Below are 18,571 nucleotides of genomic sequence, written 5' to 3' on the forward strand. Positions count from 1 at the left end.
CCCCCTGTCCCAGCTGCTGTGCTAGTGGAGGTGACTGGTACTGCCACTGCCTGTCACTCTGGCCCAGCTGCAGTGCTAGTAGTGGCGACTGGTATTGGCACTGCCGGTCCCCCTTGCCCAGCTGCTGTGCTAGTGGAGGCGACTGGTATTGGCACTGCCTGTCCCCCTGGCCCAGCTGCTCTGCTGGTGGAGGTGACTGGTACTGCCACTGCCTGTCCCCCTTGCCCAGCTGCTGTGCTAGTGGAGGCAATTGGTACTGGCACTGCCTGTCACTTTGGCCCAGCTGCTGTGCTAGTGGAGGAGACTGGTACTGGCAGTGCCTGTCCCCCTGGCCCAGCTGCTGTACCAGTATGTTCACTTTCAGATCCTGCAGCCCTTTCTCCCCCTTCAGGGCAGTGAACAGTAGTAAAGGTGACATGGTAAGCATGGGCAACCCCCCAGCACATTGCAATGAGTTGTGTCTCCCGGGGTTTGTCAGATTGGCAACAGACCTTTTTCAGATACTCCACCAGTTTATCAGGACTCTGCACTTGTTCGGGAGTGAAATCCCAAACCGTTGGAGGTGACCACTGACTCAGGCACTTGCCCATCTTTTCCCACACACCTTGCCATTTATAACTATCTGCCCTCGGGGCAGGTTTCCGGGTGCTGCTCTCATTGGAGAAATACCGCATGGCCCAAAACAAGATCTGGCAGACATTCAGAAAGCATTGTGCCGCAAACACACTGGCCTGGGTGCTCCAAGGATAGCTAAAACTCTGAAAAACCGAGAGGATCTCTTCCCCTGGCTCACCCATAGAGGGGGTGAGACCCCTAACAAAAGCCCAGGCAGCAAACAGGTACCGGTTCACCCCCACAAGCACTGATGCAAGCCCATTATAAGCAGTCAGCAGCCAGTATAGCAAAATAAAACCCTTGACACATTTTCCACCGACAACAAACGCCAGCACTGGGAACACACAGCGGATATAAGGATTAATCCAGCCCCACCACGCAAGCAAGTTGGCCAGCATTGCAAATGTTCCTTATCAAACAATACAAATAAAAACAGAAAAATTGCACCTAACAGATTGCTCTAACACACCTTCTCCTTTTGTCCTTATCTCAACCCTCTCGTGCCCCATGCTGGGCGCCAAAAAGGCTGTGGTGGTTTAGGCCCCGCCGGGACCCGAGACCACGCTGCCGCTGCCCCTCCCCCACCCTCCGACCGGAACGGGGCAGGGAGTGAAATACAAACCCCGGGGTTGAGGTAAGGAGAGGTTTAATACCACAGTGCCACAGCAACAAACCGAACAACAGCAAGAACAAGAACAACAACAGTAATAACAAGAAACAGAACAAGGGATATAGCGATACAGCAGTGAGGAGAGCGACCCCACACCACGCGTTTACCAATCTTCCCGCGCTTGGGCGCCCGGACGTGAAGTCAGCATGGTATTGAATAACCCGGCTAGAGCTCCCTCCCCACTGCTGGGGAAACTTAACCCTATCCTAGCTGAACCAGGACACCTTGGGACAGACATTGGTGCATCCAGCACCAAGGGCCCAGGGCCTGGGGCTGGTGCCAGAGTGTCCCCGGCCTGGTGCCAGGGCCAGGGATGGGGGAAAGGCAGTGGGGCTCTGAGGGTCTTACCGCAACTTGGCGACGACCAGTTCCTCCTGGAGGAGGAGAAGGCGTCTCTCGCTCCTCCTGTGGCCCCGGGTCAGCCACACGTCCGTGCTCAGCACCGCCTCAGCGTCAGTGAGAGCCTCCCTGCGGAGCAGAGAGCGGTGGGCATGAGAAAGGCTGTGGCTGAGGGGCCCGGCCGTGCCCGCCCGTCCCCGAGCCCCGGGGGGAGCCTACCTGGAGTGCCAGCAGCAGTTGGCCTGGCCCATCCTGCCCGGGACAGGAGGACCCCTCGCTCTGCACCAAGGATGTGGCCCAGCTGGCCACAGCGAGGATGGGAAGCAGGGTGCCGGTGCCGGGAAGCGCTGTTCGGCCAGACCCTGCCTCCTCCCAGAGCTGCTCCGTGCCAGCACAGCCCCGTGCTGCCGGCTCTGGTGGCTGCTGGCTCCAAAATGGCCGACGCTGGGAGCCCAACGGAAAGTGGGCGGGGCCTCGTGCTGGGGGTTCTCTCCAGCATGGCCCTGGCTGTCTTGCCCTGGGGAGCCCAGAGCAGGGCAGAGCAGAGGGGAAGCACCCCCTCCCTCCGCCTGCTGCCAGTGGTCTGCCTGCTGCAGCCCGGGATGCAGTTCGCCCCCAATGCCCCAGGGGTACTTTGCTGGCTCCAAGTTGCTCAACTTCGGGTCCACCATCACCCCAGGGCTCTGCACAGCTGCTTTCCAGCTGGGTCTCCCCCAGCACATACAGCTCCAGGGGCTTGTTCCTCCCCAGGTCCAGGACTTTGCTCTTCCCTCTTCCCCTTCTTCAATGACAGGAAGCTCCTGGCAGCCCCTTTCTCCAGCCTGTCAAGGTCCCTCTGGTTGGCAACACAACTCTGGGCTGCAGGAGCCTCTCCTCCCAGTCATGTGCCTTCTGCAAGCTGTCTGAGGGTGTGCTCTGCCCCATCATCCGGATCACTGAATGTGGACAGGGCGCGCATCATGCCGCGCAGGGCTTTGTCACAGAATGATCAGAAATTGAGGGGGAAGATCCACTTTTGTGTGTGTGTGTGTGTGTGTGTATTATAAATATGGTGCTTCTCCCTGTCATCCCTTCAAGCCATTAAAAGGTGCACAGGCTCTCTCGTTTTTCATTTGAATGTCACACCTCTTCTTAGTACTGACCTTACGTGCAACGTTGTATCGGGCTGTACTCTCGCATAGACTGTTGGATAGTACCTAGCCTAGATTAGTAGAGAGCAGATTAATCTGCATTACCGGTGCTAACACCAGTGACGGGAGGTTGCATCTGGCTGTTCAGCCAAAGGATAAAAATCAAAGGTGTCTCTTGAACTCAGTGGGCTATTGACTGAATTCATCACGCTCAAAAAACAAAAGGTACAGGAGAAAGGCATATTCTATCTTGACTGCTACAATGCATGTTTTAGGAGGTATGAAGATAAACCCTCCATGCCCCTCCGCCCACCCCCTTCCAAGAAAAAGGACTAGAGAAAAAAGATGCAACTTCTAGAGCAATGAGGCTTTTAATAGCCAAGTAAATTTCCCTGTATCATGCCCATTCAATGAGCTACTTTGTCTGACACTCTGCCTTACTCGGTACCAGCATAAGACTCTTCCAGGAAATATTAAACAAAAAAAAAAAAATATATTGCTGTACAGCCAGTTGCCTGCGTTACGCTATGGAAGATGTAGAATTCCTCTCTGATACACAACTTTCCACCTACAAGCAAAACCGTAGTGAAGCTTTCCTCCATTTCCAATGCGCTCTGATGGCTCTTCCCCAGGGAAAGCCTTTCCTCTGTCACTCTGGGGGCATAGCTGGTCATAGGCAAGGCAAGCCCCGAGCCTCACGCACCATCCGAGGCCACCACCGTCCTCCTGTAGCCATGAGCAAGATCTCAAACTCCTTTTCCGCTGCAGGAGAAGAGTTGTTAATAGAAATGGATGCACATGGCACAGTCTGTTCCAGAACAGTCACAGCTGTTCAAAGCTTTCCGTGCCCTGGATTGGGGGGTTTCAGGACCAGCTCCTGGGTCAGCTTGCACCGAGGCTAGCGACAGCTGTGCTTCATGCAGGTAACTCAGGTTTAACCCTTTGTCCCCTGACCATCCCCACAGGTCCAGCAGCACAGAAAGTCACAGTGGGCTGCGTTGGAGCAACCTGCTCCGCTGGACTTGTGGCAAATGTTGCGTCTGCATCCCTGCCCTTCTGTTCTCCCTGTAGGGTCCTGGTCAATACAACAAGCTGCTCTCCCTGGAAATGACCATCGTGGCGAAAGACAGGCTCCACTGTGAGCCACGACCTTCACCCACCGAGCAGCCAGCACAGCCAGGGACACGTTTGTGCGAAAGTCCCTTCTCATGGCAAAAAGGGGATCCATAGTCAGCTTTGGATGTCGTGTGTCTGGTGTAACTGTTGATACTGCGCAATGCCTTGGTTAAAATAGAAGCGACGAAGAGAGATAAAAACCTGCCCTTTTCAGGAAAAATGCAGGAAATCGGCATCTTTTGGCTATTTTACACTCCAACAAGAAAGATTGTGGGCCCGTGTTTTGCTGATTAGGGATACCAATCAAACTCAGACACCAGAGTGAAAAGAGCAGGCGTATTTTACTGGAAATAGCTAAATCATGTAACAGAATAATACAGAAAACATACAACAAGAAAAGACAGAATAGTGCACTTAAACAAACAGGAAAATACAGGGTAATGCATCAAATCGTTACTACACGAGAGAGAGAATAGTGATTAAGAAAGATCCATCACCACTTGCATATGTTACCATCATCCAGATCCGCAGTCGCCGGGGAGCCCCGGTTACAGCGAGGATTTGGAGAGCCTTTCCCGGCAAGTGGGAAACCCTACGCGGTGCGTCCACCCGTAGGTGAGGCTTCCAAAGTCGCTGTGAGCGGGTCCCGCCTTATATACCCCCAAATCAGCAAGCCAGAATAACTGGCACCTTTGTTTTGAGCGGAACATCTGGTTTCACTCTCACATTAGATTCCCCCGGAGCCTGGCCAGGGCTCAAGGGAGAAGCTAAGGGAGTTTCCCTGCTTATCTAATTTATTTATGTTCTTTTTAGAACAAGGCCACACGTCTGGTCCCAAGGCCGGACAGCTGGCTTCATGGCCTTGTTAACTTACCTGTACGCAAAAAAGAAGATACATACATTCAGGATAGACATGTTTTCATTACATTCATCATCAGTCAGGAGTCTATGATATCTAAGCTACATCTTTCATTAATGAGCATACATATTTCGTTAATGACTACATACTAAGTTAGCAGCTTTGGCTCGGGGCCTGTGGTTCAGGCTTCAATACTTCAACACTTTAGCACTTTTTACATCAGTATAGGCGGTTTGTTATAACCTAGTACAATACCTACTAGCACAACGGTTATCAGTTACAAAATATACAGGATTCATCTATAGGTCAACTCTGGCTTGGGCCTATTGTCCAAGCCTTAGCACTTCAGCCCGGTGGTTAATGCTTTAAGGGAAGTTCAGCACGTTGGGAAAAGGGATATAAGACCACTCTTCTGGACACTGTCTGGACTGGGCTAGGCTGGGCTTGGAGAGCCTGGGAGGGTCCCCGGGGTCCCAGCTTTCCTGCAGTGCTGACTGTGGCGGCTGCGGCCTGTTCTTTCCTGCAGTGCTGACTGCACCCACCTGGTGGGGCTGTCCTTGGGAAGGGCACCAGAGCTGAAAAAGCCCCTGGTAGAGGGGCGGGGAGAAGCTCTTCTCCAGAGATTTGCCAGAAACTCTCCAGAGCATCCCTTTTCCAGCGCATGAGATGCTCTGTGTGACAAGGGAAGGTGCCCATTAGTCCACAGTCCTGGGCAAGCGGGTCTAGGTGACCCTGCTTGAGCAGGCAGGTTGGACCAGAGGACCTTCACAGGTCCCTCCCAGCCTCAGCTGTTCTATGGGATTCTGTGCTTCGTTTGACTCCTCAAGCACCTGAACTCAGGCCCGATGCCTGCTGGAAAGGATTCTGGCGCAAGGGATGATGATCCCAAACTCCTCCACTAGGATTCATCCCAAAACAACTTCTACCTAGTCCAGAATATCGTATGGCACACACAGTCAGAAGGGAGAAAATGTCCTTTTATTGTGGACATCCAGTGCAGGAGCCCAGGAGTCACAGGGGTTCAACCAGTAACAAGAAATCAGCACCTACGACGACAGAGCCAGAAAGCACTGGTAAAGCCACAAAGGCAGGAACAGGCATGGCTTGGTTCCCCTTTCTTTGGGAAACACAGTTGACAAGGAATTGTTGATATCCCAGAAGAGAGCTACTGCTGGCCTTAGCTCCGGGGTGGCTCTGGCACCTTATCCCCTCTAAGGTAATGCCCTTAGAGAGCTGTGCATGTGCAGAGGTGCACAGTGCCCCTGTGCCACACAGCAGGGCTCCCCTGGGGAGCTGCCACGGGGTTATTTCCAAACCCTGCATAGCACCATCCCTCGCCGTCCCTTGCCAGTCAGTTGGACTGACTTAGAGCAGGGTGGAGAGTTGGCAAAGATAGGCAGCAAAGCCTGGTACACACCTGGGGCTTCCTGATCTTTCGCACCTCCCTGCTTTTCTTCTGTCCCCTTCTTTTCCTCTCTTCTCTTCTTTGCTTCGTGGCATGGCCTCTCCTCTGCCCAGGTCTCTTCTCTCTTTCGTTTCCTTTGGCCGTCGTCTTCCTGGCAGGAGCCTGCAAACCTTTCCATCCCACAGCATGGTTAGACAGGGAAAGCCAGGATCAACTGGAATCAGTTCTTGATTTAACCAAAGCTGACTCGTTTTACCTTCTGTGCTCCGAGAGGCTCTTCAGTTCTTCTGCGCATCCCAGGGATTCTACCACGGTCTCAGTGGTGGCTGGAGACAAAGCAACGGGTGCCTAAAACAGAAAGGTCGTCATTAGCAGGTGGCAAGGGATGCCCTGAAGTAGTAAGCAACTGCTTGGCACGTTGCTGCCTTAGCTCTACAGAGGAGATCTCTTTGGCTGGTTTGAGTCAGCCCTTTCTTCCAAGGTTCTCGCTCTGGAACACAGTGTTCACATGGGTGGGGGACAGTCCATCTGTGGGGGCCATTCAGCAGAGAGCCTGCGATCCCCTGCCAGGCAAGGAAAGGCTTGCCCACTTCCTTCTGCCAGCATTTCTTCTGCCCTCCCAAGACAGAGCTCTGCGGATGTCCATTTGGTGCAAGACAACCTTCTGTGGTGGGAGGCTTTGCTTTTGAAATCTATCTTTCTGTGGCGTTTTGTAGGTATTTCCTCTGATTAAGCACATGCCTAAGGCATAGGAGAAAAGACCTTTCCAGTTTTACTGACAGCGTATCATTCCATGGGGGGAAAAATAAAATGCAAAGCCACAAGAGACTGAACGCCAGGAAGAGGCACAGCAGCTACTTGGACTCAACAGCAACTGCCCTGCTCCTGCCTAAGACACATTGTTGCAGCGCTTGTGGAGCTGCCATACCTCCGCCCTTTCTGCTCCCACCACCGCCTCTCCCCCCGCTGCTCTCTGGAGGATGAGCAGAGAGGCTGGTGCATCCAGGCAGGCTTTTGCCTGGTGCTCGGCATCTGCTTCGCCTGGAGGGCCGTGCTGCTTTTCCAAAGGCAACTCTGGAAAGCAAAAGCGTGTGCAGCAAAGTGACTGGTTGGAAGTGGACAACAGCTAAAGCAAAACCCACAGGAAGCCCTACCCCAGCTGTCTGCTCAGGCTGTGACAGCCCTCAGTCCCTCCTCATACCTGTGGGTCTGTCCACGGGCTCAGGTGACGTCTGGCCAGCCATCTCCTCCCCAAAGATGTCGCTGCCGTTTTCAATCAGAAATTCCACCAGCAGCTTCACCTGCACACATCAAAGCCTTGGTTTCAGGGCAGGTGTCTGAAAACACGTCAAGCAGCCTTTCCCGCTCCTGAGCCTTGCTTCTGCGCAGAAGGCTGTGGCTGTGGGGCTGCTCTTCCAGGCAGCCACTCCACCGGCATTTGCGCAAGAGAGGAGCAAGCTCTGAGGGTCCAGGCAGGCTGCAGCCAGCCGGTCAGTACAGCGTACCTTCTCGGTCACCTCCAGCGCGGCCTCGAGGGGGAGCAGCTCCTCGTCAGGTGGGCCCAGCAGGTTTGGCCCCAGGCAGATGGCCAGGTTGCTGGAGGTCATTCTGCTGGTGGACACGTGGTGGCCAATGTTCTGCAGCAGGGAGAGCAGCCGCTGGAGGAGGAGGAGATGGGCTGCAGGCAACTTCTCGGCCACCCTGAGGGAGCAGGAACACAACGTTAAGGAAGCAGATGCTGCCCACAGCTGTCCCTGAAGCTTGCACAAGGCAGGCGGGAGCCAGTGTCTGTGCTGCGCCACTTTCCAGGTGCTCTCAGGCAGCGATCAGGAGGAAAACACACTGTTGCTTCCCAGCTCCTGGTTTCACCCAAGCCCACGCAAGGGAAGGCTCCCTGCCCACGCCCTTTCCCCCCGAAATGCAACCCCAGCCCAGCAAATGCAAGCTGCCAGAAAATGCAACCTTCTAAGGAGCCCGTCCCTTTTCAGGCAAGTCCCAGGACTCTGCCACTCCCTACTCAACAGGCAGGCTGCTGGCCACACTTACACTTTCAGCGCTTCCACCCTGGCCTCCTTGCTCGGCCTCTCCATGGCTTGCATCCAGTCCTGGTAGACGCCGACAACGAGGAGCTTGCCGGGGATGCTGCGTAGAAAGTCCTGCAAGGCCAAGGGCTTCAGGTGAGCCTTTGAAGATTCCAGGCCAGCCAGGAGCTCTTCCAGCTGCAGGGCAGAAGCGCTCACCTTCAAGATGGCAGCTAGCAGGATGACAGGCTGGTTTGCCAGGTCCACATCTGCGCCGCGGTCGAGGTCCTCCTTCAGCTTCTGGAGCGCTGTCCCCCTGTCGGATCTCCGGAATATCCCCTCCGTCGACGGTCCTCTCTGGTACAGGATGTCCAGGAGCTCCTGCGGGAGACGCAGGAGGACAGCTGCTTGGCTGAAGAAACAAGTGACAGCAGAGGCCAGAGCTCTGCCCCAGGCTGGGCTCCCCCCCGCCCCCGCAAAGGGTCTGGCGCCAGAAGCGGTGGCCGTGGGTGAAGAGCCCAGTGCCCCAGCCACCCCCGCAGACGCTGGGGACACTGCCTCTGGAGCAGCCGGAGGGAGGGCTGGGGCTCCCCTGTCCAGGCTGGCCTACCTGGATGGGCCGGGGCAGCGTGCCGGCCTCCTCGCAGAGGGCTGCCAGGGGCTGCCCAAAGAGCGCCCTGCTGCAGCCGGAGCCCGCCTGCCCTGGCGCCGGGGCAGCGGCCGGGCTCTGCCGCAGCGCAAAGGGCCAGGGCAGCCCCCTCCTCCTCCTGCTGCTGCTGCCGCCGCCGCTCCCTCCCGCTGCAAAGGGAAAGAGAGCAAGAGCCCGTCAGTGGGAACCGCCAGGCCAGCGCTCCCGGAGCCTGCCCTGCCCTGCCCTGCCCTGCCTGCAGCGCGGTGCTGAGTGCTGCGGCGGGACGGGACGGGACGGGACGGGCAGGGAGCCGGCAGCTGGAGCCAGGGCTCTGGCTCAGCGGCTCCGGCTCGCAGTCTCCTGAGAGCCAGCGGGACAGCGGGACAGCCCCGCCCAGCCCTCGCCCTGCCCTCCTCCAGGCTGCGAGCAGCAGCAGAGGGAGGCTCCCTGTCCCGCAGAATCACGTCCAGCGGCCGCTGCCCAGCGGGTGTCCTTGCTCGTCCGGGTGACGTCCGTCCTCCCTTGGGGTGCCCGACCTGCGGGGTGACACTCAGGGAACAAGGGAGCACGGCTCCTCCCGGCTCTGGCCGAGGAGCAGGGACCCATCTGCCCGGCTCTGGGGACAGAGCTCAGGCAGGCAGCACCTCGAGTGCTCAGCACTGTCGAAGGGTCCCGAGCACTCAGCTCTCTCCTGCTGCAGTGTGATGGGCACCGATTTCCTCTGGCCAAAGGGCAGCAGCAACAGCATCCTCAGTTGTGCAGACGTGCCGGTCCAGGAGAAAAGAAGGCCCTCCCTGCCCTTCGTTCCCAAACTTACCTGGTGAGTGGCAAAGTCCGCCTCCACTGGTAGACGGGGCTGTTGGAGGCCCTTGCTTGGGGTCAGCCTGCAAGAAGCAGGCTGCACTTAGAGAGCATCCCCGCGGCAGAAAGGGCCACCAGCAAGCGGCCACCCGGCACCAGCAGCCTGAGGGCGGCAGAGCGGGGACCCTCTGCCCTCCCACGCTCTCTACCTCACGTGGCAGGTTTCCTCCCAGCACCACCAGCAAGGACATGCGGCGTTCCTGGTAGCTCCCCAACCCTCTGTGCACCCAGGCTGGCACCGCGGGACCCTCCCTCCCTCCTGCACAGGCTCACCCCACTCGCCGCACAGCCCTGGCACCCCGGCACAGCCAGAGGTGGGTGAAAGGCAGCCGTTCTCACCTCTGTCTGGCCCTCCATCAGCCTCTCCAGGCTCCTGGCGCTGAATGTCCTCCACTGGGCAGGAGAGAAAGAGTGGAAGGAGGTGAGCAGCGATGCCTCTGCTGCTCGGCTGGAGGGCCAGTGCTCGGGGACAGCGGCCAGACTAGAGAGACACTCACTCCATGGCGTCGGCTCAGCTCCTTCTGCAGGAGTTTGATGGACGGGACGTTGGTCACTCGGGCTCCCGTGGCTCCTTCGGGTGTCCTGTCACCAGGAAAGGACAGGGAGAAAGCTGGCTGAGCCCCAAGCCACCTCTTTTCCCTTGTCAGGCAGCTCTGCCCGAGAGCTGCCCACAGCCGCAGCGGCAGCTCTCCCCACCTGGGGAGCTGTGTTCCCCCATCCGGCCGCGCCTGAAGCACCCCCCTAGCTTACCCCAGCAGCTTGCCCAGCCACAGCTGCTTCAGTGCCCGGGAGCTGCAGAAAGAGAGGAGAACCAGCATCAGGCCCCGCTGCCCCCCAGCCCCTGGGCCCCTGCACAGCCTTGCCCCTTGGGAAGGGCTGAGGGGCAGCACGAGGCCCCGTGGGGCAGGACAGGGGTGCTGCCCAAGCCCTGGCTCCCTCGTTGCTGCCAGAGCAGCTGCTCCTGCCCTTCCCTTCTGGGGACCAAAAGGTGACCAGGGGATGCAGGATGTGGGAACGCATTCCCATCCCTCCCTGCCCAGGCTCTGCATGGAGGGCAGAGGCCATTCACAGGGTGGCGTGGGCATGGTTGGGACCCTCTCCTGCCCAGCCGTGGGACGTGGCACCACGACTCACCCGAAAGTGGCAACACAGGTGCCGCTGGGCCAGATGAGGAGGATGGAGGTCCCGTCCTCATCGCTGCCTTCCTCCTCCTCCTCCGCTTTGATGTCCCCCGCTGTCTCCTTCCCGCTGCTCAGCACCCACAGCTGGTCCAGGGCCAGGCGGAGCTGTGGGCGCAGGGTGGTGCCACGTCTGTGGAGAAGAGAGACAGGCAGTGAGCCGGAGGTGGCCGCCTTGGGGTGCCCCCGGGCAGAGCCCTGCCCCCCACCTGCCCTTGTGTGGTGGTTTAGGCCCTGCCGGGACCCGAGACCACATTGCCACTGCCCCTCCCCCACCCTCCGACCGGAACGGGGCAGCGAGTGAAATACAAACCCCGGGGTTGCGATAACGAGACGTTTAATACAACAATGCAACAACAACAAACCAAACAACAACAAGAACGATAACAACAGCAATAACAGTAATAACAATAAACAGAACAAGGGATATAGCGATACAGCAGTGAGGAGAGCGACCCCACACCACGCGTTTACCAACTGAGCAATCCCACACCACTGAGGGATCTTCTGAGAGGCCGGGTAAGGGAGACAATTGCTCAACCTCCTCCAGGGCAGCTATACCAAAGGCTCACCAGTACTCTCTTGGGTCTTTAAATTACCCTCTCCTGAGGTAATCTATACCTAGGATGCACGGGGCATCTGGGCCAGTCACAATGGGGTGCTTACGCCAGTCCTTCCCAGTTAAGCTTACTTCAGCTTCTAATAGGGTCAGCTGTTGGGACCCCCCTGTCACTCCGGAGATACAGATGGGTTCAACCCCACTGTATGGCATCAGGGTGCACTGTGCACCAGTATCTACCAAGGCCTTATATTCTCGTGGGTCTGATGTGCCAGGCCATCGGATCCACACCGTCCAGTAAATCCAATTATCCCTTTCCTCCACCTGGCTGGAGGCAGGGCCCCTCTAATCCTGCTCACCATCACTCACTTGTTGTAAGAGTGACTCCTGCAAGAATGACTCACTTGTCCCCTCAAGACGGTCAGACATAATGTTGGCCATTCTATTCTGTCTGGGGGATTTCCGACTGGACACTGGAGCTGCGTCTCTCTTGGAAGACTCCCCTTTCATGGTGGTCTTCCCTTTCAGCTGCTGTACTCGTGCAGCTAGGGCGAGAGTGGGCTGTCCATCCCACCTCCTCGTGTTTTCCCCATGGTCGCGGAGGAAGAACCACAGGGTGCCCTGTGGTGTGTACCTTCCACTGCCCTTCTCTTGGGTGGGGAAACGCCTGCTTCTAATGGCTGAGACATCGGCCCGTGCAGGTGGAATGTAGGACATGTCCTCTTCCACTTTCTGGAGCCTCTGAGACAGTTCCCTTACAGCTGAAACCCAGGCATGTTGGGAGGAAGGGAGATTTCCCTCATATTGCTGGAGCTGGCCAATCACTTCGTCCACTGTTTCAGTCTGGGTGTCTTGCCACCAGGACGCTACTGCTAGTGCTTTGGAATGTGCCTCTGGTGCACTTTGCAGGAACTTCCGCCACATCAGCTGTGTGCAAGGGGCCTGATCTGGATCCGTGGGTGACCGCTCATCATTCACATCACCATAAACCATGTCAAACACAGCCAATTCCCTGAGGTTCTGAATGCCTTTCTCCATGTTGGTCCCCTTGCCTAACCGACATAGAACATCATCCTTGTAGGGGTACCTCTCCCTTACACTGAGCAGGAGTCGCCTCCAAAGGCTGAGGGTATGAGCCTGTATCCCTATTGCCTTGTCAATACCAGCCTCCCTGGCTAAAGATCCCAGCTGCTTGGCCTCTCTCCCCTCCAATTCCAAAACACCAGCTCCACGATGCCAGCATCGGAGCAGACAGGTTCAAATTTGCTCGCCTGGAAGGCAGCTGAAATCCTTCCGCATATCTCGCAACTCACTCAGGGATAGAGATCGGATGGTTACCTCCGGCTCTTCCTCCTGTTCTCGTGATGGGCCTGGTTCATCATCACCCTGTACACTGCGAGGGGATTTTTTGGTATATTTGGTTTTCTGTATCGGGGCGAATCATATTGGCAGTGCTTGTCCCTCTGGCCCAGCTGCTGTGCTAGTGGAGGCGACTGGTACTGGCACTGCCTGTCCCTCTGGCCCAGCTGCTGTGCTAGTGGAGGTGACTGGTACTGGCACTGCCTGTCCCTCTGGCCCAGCTGCTGTGCTGGTGGAGGTGACTGGTACTGGCACTGCCTGTCCCTCTGGCCCAGCTGCTGTGCTAGTGGAGGTGACTGGTACTGGCACTGGCTGTCCCTCTGTCCCAGCTGCTGTGCTGGTGGAGGCGACTGCTACTGGCACTGCCTGTCCCTCTGGCCCAGCTGCTGTGCTGGTGGAGGTGACTGGTACTGGCACTGGCTGTCCCTCTGTCCCAGCTGCTGTGCTGGTGGAGGTGACTGGTACTGGCACTGCCTGTCCCTCTGGCCCAGCTGCTGTGATAGTAGAGGCGACTGGTACTGGCAATGCTTGTCCCCCTGGCCCAGCTGCTGTGCTGGTGGAGGCGACTGGTACTGCCACTGCCTGTCACTCTGGCCCAGCTGCAGTGCTAGTAGAGGTGACTGCTACTGGCACTGCCTGTCCCCCTGGCCCAGCTGCTGTGCTGGTGGAGGCGACTGGTACTGGTACTGCCTGTCCCCCTGGCCCAGATGCTGTGCTAGTGGAGGCGACTGGTACTGGTACTGCCTGTCACTCTGGCCCAGCTGCTGTGCTGGTGGAGGTGACTGGTACTGCCACTGCCTGTCACTCTGGCCCAGCTGCAGTGCTAGTAGTGGCGACTGGTACTGGCACTGCCTGTCCCTTGGCCCAGCTGCTGTGCTAGTGGAGGTGACTGGTACTGGCACTGCCTGTCACTCTGGCCCAGCTGCTGTGCTGGTGGAGGTGACTGGTACTGGCACTGCCTGTCCCTCTGGCCCAGCTGCTGTTCTAGTGGAGGCGACTGCTACTGGTACTGCCTGTCCCCCTGGCCCAGCTGCTCTGCTGGTGGAGGTGACTGGTACTGGCACTGCCTGTCCCTCTGGCCCAGATGCTGTGCTAGTGGAGGTGACTGCTACTGGCACTGCCTGTCACTCTGGCCCAGCCGCTGTGCTGCTGGAGGTGACTGGTACTGCCACTGCCTGTCCCCCTGGCCCAGCTCCTGTGCTAGTGGAGGTGACTGGTACTGGCACTGGCTGTCCTTCTGTCCCAGCTGCTGTGCTAGTGGAGGTGACTCGTACTGGCACTGCCTGTCCCTCTGGCCCAGCTGCTGTGCTGGTGGAGGTGACTGGTACTGGCACTGCCTGTCCCTCTGTCCCAGCTGCTGTGCTAGTGGAGGCGACTGCTACTGGTACTGCCTGTCCCCCTGGCCCAGCTGCTGTGCTGGTGGAGGTGACTGCTCCTGGCACTGCCTGTCACTCTGGCCCAGCTGCTGTGCTAGTGGAGGCAACTAGTACTGGCACTGCCTGTCCCCCTTGCCCAGCTGCTGTGCTAGTGGAGGCGACTGGTATTGGCACTGCCTGTCCCCCTGGCCCAGCTGCTCTGCTGGTGGTGGTGACTGGTACTGGCACTGCCTGTCCCCCTGGGCCAGCTGCTGTGCTGGTGGAGGTGACTGGTACTGGCACTGCCTGTCCCCCTGTCCCAGCTGCTGTGCTAGTGGAGGTGACTGGTATTGGCACTGCCTGTCCCTCTGGTCCAGCTGCTGTGCTGGTGGAGGTGACTGGTACTGGCACTGCCTGTCACTCTGGCCCAGCTGCATTGCTAGTAGTGGCGACTGGTATTGGCACTGCCTGTCCCCCTTGCCCAGCTGCTGTGCTACTGGAGGCGACTGGTATTGACACTGCCTGTCCCCCTGGCCCAGCTGCTCTGCTGGTGGTGGTGACTGGTTCTGGCACTGCCTGTCCCTCTGGCCCAGCTGCTGTGTTAGTGGAGGCAATTGGTACTGGCACTGCCTGTCACTTTGGCCCAGCTGCTGTGCTGGTGGAGGTGACTGGTACTGCCACTGCCTGTCACTCTGGCCCAGCTGCAGTGCTAGTAGTGGCGACTGGTACTGGCACTGCCTGTCCCTTGGCCCAGCTGCTGTGCTAGTGGAGGTGACTGGTACTGGCACTGCCTGTCCCCCTGGCCCAGCTGCTGTGCTGGTGGAGGCGACTGGTACTGGCACTGCCTGTCCCTCTGGCCCAGCTGCTGTTCTAGTGGAGGCGACTGCTACTGGTACTGCCTGTCCCCCTGGCCCAGCTGCTGTGCTGGTGGAGGTGACTGCTACTGGCACTGCCTGTCACTCTGTCCCAGCTGCTGTGCTACTGGAGGTGACTGGTACTGGCACTGCCTGTCACTCTGGCCCAGCTGCTGTGCTGGTGGAGGCAACTAGTACTGGCACTGCCGGTCCCCCTGGCCCAGCTGCTGTGCTAGTGGAGGCGACTGGTATTGGCACTGCCTGTCCCCCTGGCCCAGCTGCTCTGCTGGTGGAGGTGACTGGTACTGCCACTGCCTGTCCCCCTTGCCCAGCTGCTGTGCTAGTGGAGGCGACTGGTATTGGCACTGCCTGTCCCCCTGGACCAGCTCCTCTGCTGGTGGTGGTGACTGGTTCTGGCACTGCCTGTCCCTTGGCCCAGCTGCTGTGTTAGTGGAGGCAATTGGTACTGGCACTGCCTGTCCCTTGGCCCAGCTGCTCTGCTGGTGGAGGCGACTGGTACTGGCACTGCCTGTCCCTCTGGCCCAGCTGCTGTTCTAGTGGAGGTGACTGCTACTGGTACTGCCTGTCCTTCTGTCCCAACTGCTGTGCTGGTGGAGGTGACTGCTACTGGCACTGCCTGTCACTCTGGCCCAGCTGCTGTGCTAGTGGAGGTGACTGGTACTGGCACTGGCTGTCCCTCTGTCCCAGCTGCTGTGCTAGTGGAGGTGACTGGTACTGGCACTGCCTGTCACTCTGGCCCAGCTGCTGTGCTGGTGGAGGCAACTACTACTGGCACTGCCGGTCCCCCTGGCCCAGCTGCTGTGCTGGTGGAGTTGACTGGTATTGGCACTGCCTGTCCCTCTGGCCCAGCTGCTGTGCTGGTGGAGGTGACTGGTACTGCCACTGCCTGTCACTCTGGCCCAGCTGCAGTGCTAGTGGAGGCGACTGCTACTGGTACTGCCTGTCCCTTGGCCCAGCTGCTGTGCTAGTGGAGGTGACTGGTACTGGCACTGCCTGTCACTCTGGCCCAGCTGCTGTGCTGGTGGAGGTGACTCGTACTGGCACTGCCTGTCCCTCTGGCCCAGCTGCTGTGCTGGTGGAGGTGACTGGTACTGCCACTGCCTGTCACTCTGGCCCAGCCGCTGTGCTGCTGGAGGTGACTGGTACTGCCACTGCCTGTCCCCCTGGCCCAGCTGCTCTGCTAGTGGAGGTGACTGGTACTGGCACTGGCTGTCCTTCTGTCCCAGCTGCTGTGCTAGTGGAGGTGACTCGTACTGGCACTGCCTGTCCCTCTGGCCCAGCTGCTGTGCTGGTGGAGGTGACTGCTACTGGCACTGCCTTTCACTCTGGCCCAGCTGCTGTGCTAGTGGAGGCAACTAGTACTGGCACTGCCTGTCCCTCTGGCCCAGCTGCTGTTCTAGTGGAGGCGACTGCTACTGGTACTGCCTGTCCCCCTGGCCCAGCTGCTGTGCTGGTGGAGGTGACTGGTATTGGCACTGCCTGTCCCCCTGTCCCAGCTGCTGTGCTAGTGGAGGTGACTGGTACTGCCACTGCCTGTCACTCTGGCCCAGCTGCATTGCTAGTAGTGGCGACTGGTATTGGCACTGCCTGTCCCCCTTGCCCAGCTGCTGTGCTAGTGGAGGCGACTGGTATTGGCACTGCCTGTCCCCCTGGCCCAGCTGCTCTGCTGGTGGAGGTGACTGGTACTGCCACTGCCTGTCCCTCTGGCCCAGCTGCTGTGCTAGTGGAGGCAATTGGTACTGGCACTGCCTGTCACTTTGGCCCAGCTGCTGTGCTAGTGGAGGAGACTGGTACTGGCAGTGCCTGTCCCCCTGGCCCAGCTGCTGTACCAGTATGTTCACTTTCAGATCCTGCAGCCCTTTCTCCCCCTTCAGGGCAGTGAACAGTAGTAAAGGTGACACGGTAAGCATGGGCAACCCCCCAGCACATTGCAATGAGTTGTGTCTCCCGGGGTTTGTCAGATTGGCAACAGACCTTTTTCAGATACTCCACCAGTTTATCAGGACTCTGCACTTGTTCGGGAGTGAAATCCCAAACCGTTGGAGGTGACCACTGACTCAGGCACTTGCCCATCTTTTCCCACACACCTTGCCATTTATAACTATCTGCCCTCGGGGCAGGTTTCCGGGTGCTGCTCTCATTGGAGAAATACCGCATGGCCCAAAACAAGATCTGGCAGACATTCAGAAAGCATTGTGCCGCAAACACACTGGCCTGGGTGCTCCAAGGATAGCTAAAACTCTGAAAAACCGAGAGGATCTCTTCCCCTGGCTCACCCATAGAGGGGGTGAGACCCCTAACAAAAGCCCAGGCAGCAAACAGGTACCGGTTCACCCCCACAAGCACTGATGCAAGCCCATTATAAGCAGTCAGCAGCCAGTATAGCAAAATAAAACCCTTGACACATTTTCCACCGACAACAAACGCCAGCACTGGGAACACACAGCGGATATAAGGATTAATCCAGCCCCACCACGCAAGCAAGTTGGCCAGCATTGCAAATGTTCCTTATCAAACAATACAAATAAAAACAGAAAAATTGCACCTAACAGATTGCTCTAACACACCTTCTCCTTTTGTCCTTATCTCAACCCTCTCGTGCCCCATGCTGGGCGCCAAAAAGGCTGTGGTGGTTTAGGCCCCGTCGGGACCCGAGACCACGCTGCCGCTGCCCCTCCCCCACCCTCCGACCGGAACGGGGCAGGGAGTGAAATACAAACCCCGGGGTTGAGGTAAGGAGAGGTTTAATACCACAGTGCCACAGCAACAAACCGAACAACAGCAAGAACAAGAACAATAACAGTAATAACAAGAAACAGAACAAGGGATATAGCGATACAGCAGTGAGGAGAGCGACCCCACACCACGCGTTTACCAATCTTCCCGCGCTTGGGCGCCCGGACGTGAAGTCAGCATGGTATTGAATAACCCGGCTAGAGCTCCCTCCCCACTGCTGGGGAAACTTAACCCTATCCTAGCTGAACCAGGACACCTTGGGACAGACATTGGTGCATCCAGCACCAAGGGCCCAGGGCCTGGGGCTGGTGCCAGAGTGTCCCCGGCCTGGTGCCAGGGCCAGGGATGGGGGAAAGGCAGTGGGGCTCTGAGGGTCTTACCGCAACTTGGCGACGACCAGTTCCTCCTGGAGGAGGAGAAGGCGTCTCTCGCTCCTCCTGTGGCCCCGGGTCAGCCACACGTCCGTGCTCAGCACCGCCTCAGCGTCGGTGAGAGCCTCCCTGCGGAGCAGAGAGCGGTGGGCATGAGAAAGGCTGTGGCTGAGGGGCCCGGCCGTGCCCGCCCGTCCCTGAGCCCCGGGGGGAGCCTACCTGGAGTGCCAGCAGCAGTTGGCCTGGCCCATCCTGCCCGGGACAGGAGGACCCCTCGCTCTGCACCAAGGATGTGGCCCAGCTGGCCACAGCGAGGATGGGAAGCAGGGTGCCGGTGCCGGGAAGCGCTGTTCGGCCAGACCCTGCCTCCTCCCAGAGCTGCTCCGTGCCAGCACAGCCCCGTGCTGCCGGCTCTGGTGGCTGCTGGCTCCAAAATGGCCGACGCTGGGAGCCCAACGGAAAGTGGGCGGGGCCTCGTGCTGGGGGTTCTC

General features: G+C 58.3%; 1 long non-coding RNA gene across 1 annotated transcript; it reads right to left on the reverse strand.

Moving 5' to 3' along the window:
- Positions 1–5,685: 5,685 nt before the first annotated feature.
- Positions 5,686–6,444, reverse strand: LOC141940098 (uncharacterized). The gene is made up of 3 exons (XR_012627874.1): positions 6,391–6,444; positions 6,147–6,304; positions 5,686–5,775 (listed from the first exon to the last, which is right to left on the reverse strand). It is a non-coding gene; the product is annotated as an uncharacterized LOC141940098 (long non-coding RNA).
- Positions 6,445–18,571: the final 12,127 nt, after the last annotated feature.

This window comes from Strix uralensis, chromosome 2 (assembly GCF_047716275.1).
Source record: "Strix uralensis isolate ZFMK-TIS-50842 chromosome 2, bStrUra1, whole genome shotgun sequence".
NCBI lineage: Eukaryota > Metazoa > Chordata > Aves > Strigiformes > Strigidae > Strix > Strix uralensis.